Source organism: Salmo salar, chromosome 07 (assembly GCF_965601325.2).
Source record: "Salmo salar chromosome 07, fSalSal1, whole genome shotgun sequence".
NCBI lineage: Eukaryota > Metazoa > Chordata > Actinopteri > Salmoniformes > Salmonidae > Salmo > Salmo salar.
In genome coordinates this window covers 33,084,682-33,100,018 of record NC_138297.1, presented here as the reverse complement: position 1 = coordinate 33,100,018, position 15,337 = coordinate 33,084,682, and the positions used below count along the sequence as shown (strand labels likewise).

Here is a 15,337-nt window from a genome sequence, read left to right as displayed (position 1 = left end):
CCTCCAGTCCCTAGACTTCCTGGCGCTGACGGAAACATGGATTACCACAGAAAACACTGCTACTCCTACTGCTCTCTCCTCGTCTGCCTACGTGTTCTCGCATACCCCTAGAGCATCGAGCCAGCGGGGTGGTGGCACTGGAATCCTCATCTCTCCCAAGTGGACATTCTCTCTTTCTCCCCTGACCCATCTGTCTATCTCCTCATTTGAATTCCATGCTGTCACAGTTACCAGCCCTTTCAAGCTTAACATCCTTATCATTTATCGCCCTCCAGGTTCCCTTGGAGAGTTCATCAATGAGCTTGACGCCTTGATAAGTTCCTTTCCTGAGGATGGCTCACCTCTCACAGTTCTGGGTGACTTTAACCTCCCCTCGTCTACCTTTGACTCATTCCTCTCTGCCTCCTTCTTTCCACTCCTCTCCTCTTTTGACCTCACCCTCTCACCTTCCCCCCCTACTCACAAGGCAGGCAATACGCTTGACCTCATCTTTACTAGATGCTGTTCTTCCACTAATCTCATTGCAACTCCCCTCCAAGTCTCCGACCACTACCTTGTATCCTTTTCCCTCTCGCTCTCATCCAACACTTCTCACTCTGCCCCTACTCGGATGGTATTGCGCCGTCCCAACCTTCGCTCTCTCTCTCCCGCTACTCTCTCCTCTTCCATCCTATCATCTCTTCCCTCTGCTCAAACCTTCTCCAACCTATCTCCTGATTCTGCCTCCTCAACCCTCCTCTCCTCCCTCTCTGCATCCTTTGATTTCCTCTGTCCCCTATCCTCCAGGCCGGCTCGGTCCTCCCCTCCTGCTCCGTGGCTCGACGACTCACTGCGAGCTCACAGAACAGGGCTCCGGGCAGCCGAGCGGAAATGGAGGAAAACTCGCCTCCCTGCGGACCTGGCATCCTTTCACTCCCTCCTCTCTACATTTTCCTCTTCTGTCTCTGCTGCTAAAGCCACTTTCTACCACTCTAAACTCCAAGCATCTGCCTCTAACCCTAGGAAGCTCTTTGCTACCTTCTCCTCCCTCCTGAATCCTCCTCCCCCTCCCCCCCCCCCCCCTCCTCCCTCTCTGCGGATGACTTCGTCAACCATTTTGAAAAGAAGGTTGACGACATCCGATCCTCGTTTGCTAAGTCAAACGACACCGCTGGTCCTGCTCACACTGCCCTACCCTGTGCTTTGACCTATTTCTCCCCTCTCTCTCTCCAGATGAAATCTCGCGTCTTGTGACGGCCGGCCGCCCAACAACCTGCCCACTTGACCCTATCCCCTCCTCTCTTCTCCAGACCATTTCCGGAGACCTTCTCCCCTACCTCACCTCGCTCATCAACTCATCCTTGACCGCTGGCTACGTCCCTTCCGTCTTCAAGAGAGCGAGAGTTGCACCCCTTCTGAAAAAACCTACACTCGATCCCTCCGATGTCAACAACTACAGACCAGTATCCCTTCTTTCCTTTCTCTCAAACTCTTGAACGTGCCGTCCTTGGCCAGCTCTCTTGCTATCTCTCTCAGAATGACCTTCTTGATCCTAATCAGTCAGGTTTCAAGACTGGGCATTCAACTGAGACTGCTCTTCTCTGTGTCACGGAGGCTCTCCGCACTGCTAAAGCTAACTCTCTCTCCTCTGCTCTCATCCTTCTAGACCTATCTGCTGCCTTTGATACTGTGAACCATCAGATCCTCCTCTCCACCCTCTCCGAGCTGGGCATCTCCGGCGCGGCCCACGCTTGGTTTGCGTCCTACCTGACAGGTCGCTCCTACCAGGTGGCGTGGCGAGAATCTGTCTCCGCACCACGTGCTCTCACCACTGGTGTCCCCCAGGGCTCTGTTCTAGGCCCTCTCCTATTCTCGCTATACACCAAGTCACTTGGCTCTGTCATATCCTCACATGGTCTCTCATATCATTGCTATGCAGATGACACACAATTAATCTTCTCTTTTCCCCCTTCTGACAACCAGGTGGCGAATCGCATCTCTGCATGTCTGGCAGACATATCAGTGTGGATGACGGATCACCACCTCAAGCTGAACCTCGGCAAGACGGACCTGCTCTTCCTCCCGGGGAAGGACTGCCCGTTCCATGATCTCGCCATCACGGTTGACAACTCCCTTGTGTCCTCCTCCCAGAGTGCTAAGAGCCTCGGCGTGACCCTGGACAACACCCTGTCGTTCTCCACTAACATCAAGGCGGTGACCCGATCCTGTAGGTTCATGCTCTACAACATTCGCAGAGTACGACCCTGCCTCACACAGGAAGCGGCGCAGGTCCTAATCCAGGCACTTGTCATCTCCCGTCTGGATTACTGCAACTCGTTGTTGGCTGGGCTCCCTGCCTGTGCCATTAAACCCCTACAACTCATCCAGAACGCCGCAGCCCGTCTGGTGTTCAACCTTCCCAAGTTCTCTCACGTCACCCCGCTCCTCCGCTCTCTCCACTGGCTTCCAGTCGAAGCTCGCATCCGCTACAAGACCATGGTGCTTGCCTATGGAGCTGTGAGGGGAACGGCACCTCCGTACCTTCAGGCTCTGATCAGGCCCTACACCCAAACAAGGGCACTGCGTTCATCCACCTCTGGCCTGCTCGCCTCCCTACCTCTGAGGAAGCACAGTTCCCGCTCAGCCCAGTCAAAACTGTTCGCTGCTCTGGCACCCCAATGGTGGAACAAGCTCCCTCACGACGCCAGGACAGCGGAGTCAATCACCACCTTCCGGAGTCACCTGAAACCCCACCTCTTTAAGGAATACCTGGGATAGGATAAAGTAATTCTTCTAACCCCCCCTTAAAGATTTAGATGCACTATTGTAAAGTGGTTGTTCCACTGGATATTAAAGGTGAATGCACCAATTTGTAAGTCGCTCTGGATAAGAGCGTCTGCTAAATGACTTAAATGTAAATGTAATGTAAATGCATTGAAGATCCCCAAGACCACAGTGGCCTCCATCACTTTTAAATGGAAGAAGTTTGGAACCACCAAGACTCTTCCTAGAGCTGGCTGCCCGGCCAAACTGAGCAATCGGGGGAGGAGGACCTTGGTCAGGGAGGTGACCAAGAACCCGATGGTCACTCTGGCAGAGCTCCAGAGTTCCTCTGGAGATGGTAGAACCTTCCAACAAGGACAACCATCTCTGCAGCACTCCACCAATCAGGCCGTTATGATAGAGTGGCCAGACGGAAGCCACTCCTCAGTAAAAGGCACATTATAGTCCGTTTGGAGTTTGCCAAAAGGCACCTAAAGACTCTCAGACCATGAGAAACAAGATTCTTTGGTCTGATGAAACTAAGATTGAACTCTTTGGCCTGAATGCCAAGCATCACGTCTGGAGGAAACCTGGCACCATCCCTACGGTGAAGCATGGTGGTGGCAGCATCATGCTGTGGGGATGTTTTTCAGCAGCAGGAAGACTAGTCAGGATCGAGGCAAAGATGAACGTTGCAAAGTACAGAGAGAACCTTAATGAAAATCTGCTCCAGAGCGCTCAGGACCTCCGACTGGGGTGAAAGTTCACCTTCCAACAGGACAACCACCCTAAGCACACAGCCAAGACAACGCAGGAGTGGGCTCAGGACAAGTCTCTGAATGTCCTTGAATGGCCCAGCCAGAGCCCGGACTTAAACCCGATCTAACATCTCTGGACAGATCTGAAAATAGCTGTGCAGCAACTTTCCCCATCCAACCTGACAGTGCTTGAGAGGATCTGCAGAGAAGAATGGGAGAAACTCCCCAAATACAGGTGTGCCAAACTTGTAGTGTCATACCCAAGAAGAATCAAGGCTGTTATCGCTGCCAAATGTGCTTCAACAAAGTACTGAGTAAAGGGTCTGAGTAAAATGTGAAAAAAGTCAAGGTGTCAGAATACTTTAAATCTTGAACAGGAGTAGGCCTATCAATTTTGGACGCAATTTGAATGGAATTGATTTAGAGAAAGACTATGAGAGAGCCCTCATGTGCAGGCTGATTTAAAGCAATGATATTCGAGTGATGTTTGCAGAGTTCACAACCTGCTACACTTGTGAGAAACAAGTTTTGTTATATTTCATAACCATAATTTATGAAATGTGTCAATTCTTTCATGCTCTTTTGTTTGGAGTGCTCCCTGTGAGCAATGAGCATGTGTCTGGTTTCTCTATCCTGATAATGTTGAGGGTGCACGAACACCGGAGCACGCATAGAAGTAGGCCTACCTACCTGGCCTGCTGCATGCAAATGTAGCAAAGTGCCTATTTGGGGATGTCTGATTTCTGATTGTGTTAGCTCACCACATCCATCACTAATAAGCTGAGCTTTTCAGTCATTTTTTCTTCACCTCACACAGTAAGTCAACAAAGTATTTTTTTAAACATCCATTGCAAATTCTAATAGTTCCTCACAATATTTGAAAAAATCTTTCCAACACTCTCCCAGCCTCGATAATCACCAAGCCTCGGTGTGAAAGAGCAAAATATAATGATCTAATTGTTCCATATGTCCTGTGGAGACGTTGTGAAATACCTGACAATTTTTCCCTTGCACAAAAACAGCTGTCTGTCCAGAGCTCACTGGCCTGGAAACTTAGGGCCTGGAATAGGCTAGTTGACACAATGTTGCAAGTTAGCTAGCAACAACTTCAGGTCGGACCCAGTTGATTGATTTGATACAGTATTGCACTTCGTTAGTGATAGCTCAATTCATGACAGATACTGTAGAAAGGGAGGCAGACCAGCAGAGTAGAGATACGAATGCCATTGAAAGAACCTACATTTTCATCAGGATATTTTCTAGGCCTTCTGTTTTTATTTGCCTGTTTAGGCCTATGCATTTTACTTAATTGACAATGGCCTACTATAGGCCTACTATAGGCCTACTGCTGCATTGGCCTATAGGCTATCACTGAATTCCATGCACTCATTTATTTAGCCACTAATGGATCCCAGTGCATCAATGTGTCCATATGGCAGAGGCTGGTGCTCTTGCATTAGCTGAATTTTTACTTTTAGATTTTATCATTTTTATTCAGATTTTCATGATTAACTATGACAATGATTTTGAGAACCGAAAACACTATTTAAATGAAACTGATATTGTGCAAGCAGATCGGTAGAAATGGTAGGATAAAATGCTTCTCCAATCTTGAAACTCACACACTGCCTATGGTCTTTACTATAACACCCATTAATTAGTGTACTCATGTACGAGGTTTTGCCCCCCTATGGAAATCAAATGCCCATCCAACTGATTCGTTCTGAACGGACCCTGTCTGAAGTTTATAGGCTTAGGACCTATAGGCTGCTTACGAACTATAGGCTGCTGTCTGCTACGCAATGGTATAGCATCCAATAAAATGGTATTGCATCCTGTAGCACAAACTAAAAAAAGTTCTGGGACACTGTAAAGTACATGGAGAATAAGAGCACCTCCTCCCAGCTGCCCACTGCACTGGGGCTAGTAAACACTGTCACCACCGATAAATCCACTATAATTGAGAATTTCAATAAGCATTTTTCTACAGCTGGCCATGCTTTCCACCTGGCTACCCCTACCCCGGTCAACAGCCCTGCGCTCCCCACAGCAACTCGCCAAAACCTCCCCCACTTCTCCTTCACCCAAATCCAAATAGCTGATGTTCTGAAAGAGCTGCAAAATCTGGATCCTTACAAATCAGCCGGACCCTCTTTCTAAAATGATCTGCCGAAATTGTTGCAACCCCTATTACTAGCCTGTTCAACCTCTCTTTCGTATCGTCTGAGATTCCCGTAGATTGGAAAGCTGCCGCGGTCATCCCCCTCTTCAAAGGGGGAGACACTCTAGACCAAATCTGCTACAGACCTATATCTATTCTACCCTGCCTTTCTAAGGTCTTAGAAAGCCAAGTTAACAAACAGATCACCGAACATTTCGAATCCCACCATACCTTCTCCGCTATGCAATCTGGTTTCCGAGCTGGTCATGGGTGCACCTCAGCCACGCTCAAGGTCCTAAACGATATCATAACTGCCATCGATAAGAGACATTACTGTGCAGCCGTATTCATCGACCTGGCTAAGTCTTTCGAATCTGTCAACCACAACATTTTTATTGGCAGACTCAACAGCCTTGGTTTCTCAAATGATTGCCTCGCCTGGTTCACCAACTACTTCGCCGATAGAGTTCAGTGTGTCAAATCGGAGGACCTGTTGGACGGTTCTGACTTAGAATATGTGGACAACTACAAATACCTAGGTGTCTGGTTAGACTGTCAACTCTCCTTCCAGACTCACATTAAACATCTCCAATTCAAAATGAAATCTAGAATCGGCTTCCTATTTCGCAACAAAGCATCCTTAACTCATGCTGCCAAACATACCCTCGTAAAACTGACCATCCTACCGATCCTCGACTTCGGCGATGTCATTTACAAAATAGCCTCCAACACTCTACTCAACAAATTGGATGCAGTCTATCACAGTGCCATCCGTTTTGTCACCAAAGCCCCATATACTACCCACCACTGCGACCTGTACGCTCTCGTTGGCTGGCCCTCGCTTCATACTCGTTGCCAAACCCACTGGCTCCAGGTCATCTACAAGTCTTTGCTAGGTAAAGCCCTGCCTTATCTCAGCTCACTGGTCACCATAGCAGCACCCACCCGTAGCACACGCTCCAGCAGGTATATCTCACTGGTCACCCCCAAAGCCAATTCTTCCTTTGGCCACCTCTCCTTCCAGTTCTCTGCTGCCAATGACTGGAACAAACTGCAAAAATCACTAAAGCTGGAGACTCTTACCTCCCTCACTAGCTTTAAGCACCAGCTATCAGAGCAACTCACAGATCACTGCACCTGTACATAGCTCATCCGAAATAGCCCATCCAATCTACCTCATCCCCATGCTGTATTTATTTATCTGCTACTTTGCTCCCCAGTATCTCTACTTGCACATTCATCTTCTGCACATTCTACCATTCCAGTGTTTAATTGCTATATTGTAATTACTTCGCCACCATGGCCTATTTATTGCCTTACCTCTCTTATCCTACCTAATTTGCAAATGCTGTATATATATTTTTTTCTACTGTATTATTGATTGTATGTTTGTTTATTCCACGTGTAACTCTGTCTTGTTGTATGTGTCGAACTGCTTTGCTTTATCTTGGCCAGGTCGCAGTTGCAAATGAGAACTTGTTCTCAACTAGCCTACCAGGTTAAATAAAGGTGAAAAAAAATATAGCGGCGTGGTAGGCAACCCTGGTCGTGGAGTGCCGCAAGCGCTTCATGTTTTTTTATTTAACCGACCTGGAAGACCAGGTGTGTTAAATTTAGGCAATCGAAGAACTGGTCAATTAGCGCAGTTGGTCAGGTGTGGTGCCTAGTTTGAACAAAATCCTGCAGTACTCCAGGAACAGGGTTGCCTTCCCCTGCTATAGTTTGAGCATTCGGCTTTCTTTACATTCCTCGTAAATAGGCCAAAAGAGTAAGGGAGTAACACAAACATATTTATTGCACCTCGCGGTACAGTAAAACGTAACCGCGAGAGAAGCAGGGAGCGCTTGCTCATCTCTGTTAACTCGCTCGAGGCTATTAACATGGGGTCGGTCGGTCAGTCAAGTCTCCGCTCATCTTGGTTTTCAGTGACACGCATGCGCACTAACAGGTCTCTGGAATCGGATGCAGCTCGCAGTACAGGCTGAGTCGACGCTGCCTTGGTAACGCCACACATGCGGAGCACGAGCTGGGGACCCAGATTCTCCTGATTTCAGAGGCTTCTTCCTACACTCTTCTCCTCCATCCATTCTTCCCTGTTTCTCCCATCAGCAGTCAACTAGGCGGCTGTGCCACAACTGTTATGGACCCGTGGAAATGCAGACAGGGCTGAAAAAGACGGAGTGACAAATAAAAAAGAAGAAAAGAACTTGAAGCGGCGCACAAGCAGGTAGGCTAAAACCTGGTGATTTAAAATCCGCTTTGCTTGTCGTAGCAGACGGTGTAGCAGTGGTCTAACGGTAAATTAGCAACAATAAGGAAATAGCACGTTTGTCGACATGCATTCGTAAGCATGGGTGTGTCGTTCAGATTGCCTGCCTTGCAACAGTAGCGCTGCAAGTATTTATCCGTGAGAAAATGTTAACATTTGTGGCCGATTCATCATGCAATGAATTAAAAAAAGCAGATCAGAATCCGAAACCGAGTATCATTTGATTGGCAGACATGTTCTGTTTCCCTATTGAATTGATTGTTATTTTACCGTTACAGTTCACGGAACTGTTCAGATTCTTTCTTTCCGAGTTGATGTATTATTGTGCGTGGTAACAAATATTGACGTTATATAGGCCTATATCCTAAGATATAGACTTTTTAGTTTAGGCTACTACAGTACAGTGGATTTGACAGCCTGCCGTTCTGCCCCTTCTCCTGTCCAAAACAAGTGGCCATCGTTGAAGTCTAGAACAGACTAGACCTAGTATTCCCTGAATAAGTATTCAAGCACAGGTACTGGTTCGGGGAGTAGGTGCCAGTAGGGGCATAGGCTACACTACTAGTGTAGCCTATCACCAGCTTGGTTCAAGGGTTTAGTGTAACAGATTATTCTAGGGTAGAGCCTGACTCACTGTCAACAACCTTTACCAGACCGGCCACTGCTGTTATCTCATGCTGTCCAAATAAAGTTTCACAATGTGTCAAACATTCTGTTGTAGAATGTTGTTTTTGTGGGTACCTTGTTGTTTTATTAATGTTTTTATTGTTGTGTAGACTAACTAGTGCTTTGTAACATTTAACCACTGTTTTGCTGGTGGCTTCTCCTGAATACAGCTTGAATAACCTTTTCAAGAGGTTAGGGAGATAAAGCTTATTTAGTGTAAACGGACGCCTGATTTTTGTAATTATAGGTTCATGATAATGTTATTTGTGAGTGAAAGGGCTCGAAAACAGCTTGATATTATCTCATTAAATTGGTAGACATTTTGTAAAAGATGAATTGATCTGAATTGTTAGAGGATATCCTTCACAATGAGCACAAGCTGTTGAAAATACGCCTTTTTGTTTCAAAAGATGTTGAAAAGGCTTATGGTTACAGTATTAGCCATGTAACAGTTGAAGACACTTATTAAACAATTGACCCTTTGCTAAGCCCCGCACAAGAATTTTGGGAAACCAATCGCAGCGCTCAAAGGGATAGCAACTATCGTCTAGTCTGACACCTCAGCAGAGGTGGAACAACAAGTTAAAAAATGGTGTGGCAAAATTCATGTCTTTTAAAGGAAAAACTCCAGGCCCCAGATCTCATTACCTGGTCAGGTAAAACTCTTGGTCCTATTCGTAGGCTATGACAAGTTTATTATAGATAGCTTCCCTTTTCAGCTGTGCTATGACTAGGGTTTTTGTTGTGAATTGGAAACACTCTTCCAGAGAACCTACCATCCTTTTACTCCCTCCTCTCTACTTTATCTTCCTCTGTATTCCCTGCTAAAGCCACTTTCTATCACTCTAAATTTCAAGCTTCTGCCTCTAACCCTAGGAATCTCTCTTCCACCTTCTTAATCCTCCACCCCCCTCGTTGCCGACGACTTTGTCAAACAAGTTGACGACATCCACTCCTCATTCACTCAGCCTATTGAGTCCACTGGTCCCACTCACTCAGAACTACCCTACGCCTTGACATATATCTCCCCTCTCTCTCCAGATGAAATTCTGCAACTAGTGAGGTCCGGCAGCCCGACAACTTTCCCGCTCGACCCCATCCCCTCCTCCCTTCTCCAGACCATCTCTGGAGACCTCCCATTCCTCACTTCCCTCATCAACTCATCCCCTCTGACTTTAGAATTGCCAGAGTCGCTCCCCTCCTCAAGTAACCAACACACCCCTCTGATATCAAAAATGACAGACAGGTATCTCTTTGTTTTCTATAACCTGATGTCTCTGAACAACTCTCTCGCTATCTCTCTCAGAACAATCTTCTTGACCCTAACCAGTCAGGCTTCAAGACGGGTCACTCAACCTGGACGGCTCTTCTCTCTGTCATGGAGGCTCTCCACACTGCCAAAGCTGACTCTCTCTCTCTCTTCTGTTCTCATCCCCCATAGATCTATCCGTTGCCTTCGACACCATGAACCATCAAATCTTCCTCTGCTCCTTCTCAGGGCTGGGCGTCTCAGGCTCTGCACACTTTTTGATTGCATCCTACCTGGCAAGCCAGTCCTACCAGGTGTTGTGGAGAGGATCTGTGTCTGCACCACGTACTCTCACTACTGGTGTCCCCCAGATCTCGGTTCTAGTGAGGTCCTCTTCTCTGTATAAACCAAGTCACTCGGCTCTGTCATATCCTCACATGGTCTCTCCTATCATTGCTATGCGGATGACACTCAACTACTTTTCTCCTTCCCCCCCCCTTCTGACACCCAGGTGGCGACTCGCATCTCTGCGTGCCTGGCAGATATCTCAGCTTGGATGTCGGCCCACCACCTCAAGCTTGACCTCAACAAGACAGAGCTGTTCTTCCTCCCGGGGAAGGCCTGCCCTCTCCAAGACCTCTCCATCACGGTTGACAACTCCAGTGTCCCCCTCCCTGAGTGCAAGGAACCTTGGCATGACACTGGACAACACCCTGTCGTTCTCTGGAAACATCAAAGCAGTGTCTCGCTCACGCAGGAAGCGGCGCAGTTCCTAATCCAGGCACTTGTCATCTCCCATCTGGTCTACTGCAACTCACTGTTGGCTGGGCTCCCCGCTTGTGCCATCAAACCCCTGCAACTTATCAAGAACACTGTAGCCCGGTGTTCAACGTTCCCAAGGTCTTCAATGTCTCCGCGCTCCTCTGCACATTCTACTGGTTTCCAGTCGAAGCTTGCATCCACTACAAGACCATGGTACTTGCCTACGGAGCAGCAAGAGGAACTGCCCCTGTTTTTGCATACTTTACTGTAGTATTCACTATGTAGTGATTTTTGTGGACTACAGTGTAGTATTTACAGTTTACTATAGTACAAATAGTGTAGTAAAAAAAGAGTAGTGTATATATTATATAAATTACTGTAGTGATTTTGCAGAATGTAGCATACTGTAGTGTTTTTTTTTTTTTTTTTTTTTTTTTTTTTGTGTGTGTGTGTGTCGTCTGACAATAAAGTTGGGGGCTTTCTCCTTGAGGAAACCTACTAGAGAAATACAAAAATAGCACATTTTCCATAACCTGAAGCTAGGTGGGACTGGGTTATGAATGGAGAGTTCAGAGCAATTGCTTTTTTCTATAACTTGTATAGAACACAATATATGGTCTATACTTGGCATGTAGGTTTCTTACTTATGGGTGCCACAAACTGGGCTATGGAGGAGGGGAATGGGCAGGGTATATGCAAATTAAATACTGTAGCATTTACTATAAGTAACAGTGTTTTTGCGAACTGTAGAGTTTTTTTTTTTCTGACATGTATTTAGTACAGTGTTCTACAGTATACTATAACATTCTATACTGAGTACTACATATGATTGAGGGATACTTCAGTGTAGTATACTGTAATTTACTACAGAATTCTATAGTAAGTACTGTAGTATTATGTGGATCAGCTCAGGTACTGTACTCTGAAGTTCATAGTCAATGCATTTACAATGGGGGAAGTCGATGCATTTTCAGTAGGGGGTAGATGATAGCACAGGGTGCACATATGGTCAAGAGCCCCATGTTCTGGTGACTGGTTTTCCCAGCTACTGTAAGTTGAAAACAACTTAGTAGTGTTGGGTGTAGGGTTGCACATTTGGGGGAATATTCAGAGGTGGAAACTTTCATATGCAAATTAATAATAATACCATTTAAATGTAAGGTTTTTTGCATTGAATATATTTACCATATATGGAAACAGAAACCTTCTACCTTATCATAAGTAAACATAATTGCAAATTATTAAATCCTTCCAATAGAAATAAAAAAATATTAATTTAGTTACAAATTGAACTTTAATTAAATGAGTTGACTCTTCACATGGGATGATTTCACTGAACAATAAAAGAAAGGGAATATTGAATGAGCCCAGTGATCCATCGCATCTCCCCAAAAAGTTTTCAACATACATCTGTGAAATAATAGTCTAGAAACTAAAGCTTTGGTTGTCTTCCTCTCAGGCTTCCATGTCTTCTCTCTGGACCTCCTCAATGTCCACCTCTTTTTTTTATTATAATTTTTATTTAACCAGGAAGGCAAGTTGAGAACAAGTTCTCATTTACAACTGCGACCTGGCCAAGATAAAGCAAAGCAGTTCGACACATATAACAACATAGTTACACATGGAGTAAAACAAATATACAGTCAATAATACAGTAGAAAAATAAGTCTATATACAATGTGAGCAAATGAGGTGAGATAAGGGAGGTAAAGGCAATAAATAGGCCATGGTGGTGAAGTAAATACAATATAGCAATTAAAACACTGGAATGGTAGATTTGACAGTAGATGAGTGTGCAAAGTAGAAATACTGGGGTGCAAAGGAGCAAAATAAATACAGTAGTGGAAGGAGTAGTTGTTTGGGCTATTTATAGATGGGCTATGTACAGGTACAGTGATCTGTGAGCTGCTCTGACAGCTGGTACTTAAAGCTAGTGAGGGAGATAAGTGTTTCTAGTTTCAGAGATTTTTGTAGTTCGTTCCAGTCATTGGCAGCAGAGAACTGGAAGGAGAGGCGGCCAAAGGAGGAATTCGCTTTGGGGGTGACAAGTGAGATATACCTGCTGGAACGCGTGCTACGGGTGGGTGCAGCTATGGTGACCAGCGAGCAGAGATAAGGCGGGACTTTACCTAGCAGGGTCTTGTAGATGACCTGGAGCCAGTGGGTTTGGCGACGAATATGAAGCGAGGGACAGCCAACGAGAGTATACAGGTTGCAGTAGTGGGTAGTATATGGGGCTTTGGTGACAAAACGGATGGCACTGTGAAAGACTGCATCCAATTTGTTGAGTAGGGTGTTGGAGGCTATTTTGTAAATGACATCGCCAAAGTCGAGGATCGGTAATATGGTCAGTTTTACGAGGGTATGTTTGGCAGCATGAGTGAAGGATGCTTTGTTGCGAAATAGGAAGCCAATTCTAGATTTAACTTTGAATTGGAGATGTTTTATGTGTGTCTGGAAGGAGAGTTGACAGTCTAACCAGACACCTAGGTATTTGTAGTTGTCCACATATTCTAAGTCACAACCGTCCAGAGTAGTGATGCTGGACGGGCGGGCAGGTGCAGGCAGCGATCGGTTGAAGAGCATGCATTTAGTTTTACTTGTATTTAAGAGCAGTTGTAGGCCACGGAAGGAGAGTTGTATGGCATTGAAGCTCATCTGGGGGGTTGTTAACACAGTGTCCAAAGAAGGGCCAGAAGTATACAGAATGGTGTCGTCTGCGTAGAGGTGGATCAGAGACTCACCAGCAGCAAGAGCGACATCATTGATATACACAGAGAAGAGAGTCGGCCCAAGAATTGAACCCTGTGGCACCCCCATAGAGACAGACCAGAGGCCCGGACAACAGGCCCTCAGATTTGACACACTGAACTCTGTCGGAGAAGTAGTTGGTGAACCAGTCGAGGCAATCATTTGAGAAACCAAGGCTGTTGAGTATGCTGATGAGGATGTGGTGTTTGACAGAGCCGAAAGCCTTGGCCAGGTCGATCATTATGGCTGCACAGTACTGTTTCTTATCGATGGCAGTTAAGATATCGTTTAGGACCTTGAGCGTGGCTGAGGTGCACCCATGACCAGCTCTGAAACCAGATTGCATAGCGAAGATGGTACGGTGGGATTTGAAATGGTCGGTGATCTGTTTGTTAACTTGGCTTTCGAAGACCTTAGAAAGGCAGGGTAGGATACATATAGGTCTGTAGCAGTTTGGGTCAAGAGTGTCCTCCTCTTTGAAGAGGGGGATGACCGCAGCTGCTTTCCAATCTTTGGGAATCTTAGGCGACACGAAAGAGGTTGAACAGGCGAGTAATAGGGGTTGTAACAATTTCGGCAGATAATTTTAGAAAGAAAGGGTCCAGATTGTCTAGCCCGGCTGATTTGTGGGGGTCCAGATTTTGCAGCTCTTTCAGAACATCAGCTGACTGGATTTGGGAGAAGGAGAAATGGGGAAGGCTTGGGTGAGTTGCTGTGGGGGTGCAGTGCTGTTGACCGGGGTAGGGGTGGCCAGGTGGAAAGCATGGCCAGCTGTAGTAAAATGCTTATTGAAATTCTCAATTATAGTGGATTTATTGGTGGTTAGAGTTTTCTATCCTCAGTGCAGTGGGCAGCTGGTAGGAAGTACTCTTATTCTCCATGGACTTTACAATGTCCCAGAACTTTTGAGTTTGTTGCAGGAAGCAAATTTCTGCTTGAAAAAGCTAGCCTTGGCTTTTTTAACTGCCTGTGTATATTGGTTTCTAACTTCCCTAAAAAGTTGCATTTCACAGGGGCTGTTCGATGCTAATGCAGAACGCCACAGGATCTTTTTGTGTTGGTTAAGGGCAGTCAGGTCTGAAGAGAACCAAGGGCTATATCTGTTCCTGCTTCTAAATTTCTTGAATGGGGCATGCTTATTTAAGATGGTGAGGACGGCGTTTAAAAAAAAAAAAACAGGCATCCTCTACTGATGGGATGAGGTCGATATCCTTCCAGGATACCCGGGCCAGGTCGATTAGAAAGGCCTGCTCGCTGAAGTGTTTCAGGGAGCGTTTGATAGTGATGAGTGGAGGTCGTTTGACCGCTGACCCATTACGGATGCAGGCAATGAGGCAGTGATCGCTGAGATCTTGGTTGAAAACAGCAGAGGTGTATTTAGAGGGCAAGTTGGTTAGGATGATATCTATGAGGGTGCCCGTGTTTACGGCATTGGGGTTGTACCTGGTAGGTTCATTGATAATTTGTGTGAGATTGAGGGCATCAAATTTAGATTGTAGGATGGCCAGGGTGTTAAGTATGTCACGGTTTAGGTCACCTAGCAGCACGAGCTCTGAAGATAGATGGGGTGCAATCAGTTCACATATGGTATCCAGAGCACAGCTGGGGGCAGAGGGTGGTCTATAGCAGGCGGCAACGGTGAGAGACTTGTTTTTAGAGAGGTGGATTTTTAAAAGTAGAAGTTCAAATTGTTTGGGTGCAGACCTGGATAGTAGGACAGAACTCTGCAGGCTATCTCTGCAGTAGAATGCAACACCGCCCACTTTTGCTGTTCTATCTTGTCTGAAAATGTTGTAGTTCGGGATGGAGATTTCAGAGTTATTGGTGGTCTTCCTAAGCCAGGATTCAGACACGGCTAAGACATCCAGGTTGGCAGAGTGTGCTAAAGCAGTGAATAAAACAAACTTAGGGAGGAGGCTTCTAATGTTAACATGCATGAAACCAAGGATTTTACGATTACAGAAGTCATCAAAAGAGAG

General features: G+C 46.1%; 1 protein-coding gene and 1 non-coding gene across 3 annotated transcripts in view; one reads left to right on the top strand and one right to left on the bottom strand.

The window, feature by feature from the left end:
- The first annotated feature begins 7,577 nt into the window (after nucleotides 1-7,577).
- zgc:109889 (WH2 domain-containing protein) overlaps nucleotides 7,578-15,337 on the top strand; it is a 75,702-nt gene continuing 67,942 nt past the window's right edge. The window contains exon 1 of one of the 2 annotated variants that reach the window (XM_082977559.1): nucleotides 7,578-7,888. The gene's annotated coding sequence lies outside the window, so the exon portion shown is untranslated. The remainder of the gene's footprint in view (nucleotides 7,889-15,337) is intronic. The other variant, XM_045721866.2, reaches the window with a different exon arrangement.
- Nucleotides 11,080-11,132, bottom strand: LOC145880083 (U7 small nuclear RNA). The gene has a single exon (XR_014392981.1). It is a non-coding gene; the product is annotated as a U7 small nuclear RNA (small nuclear RNA).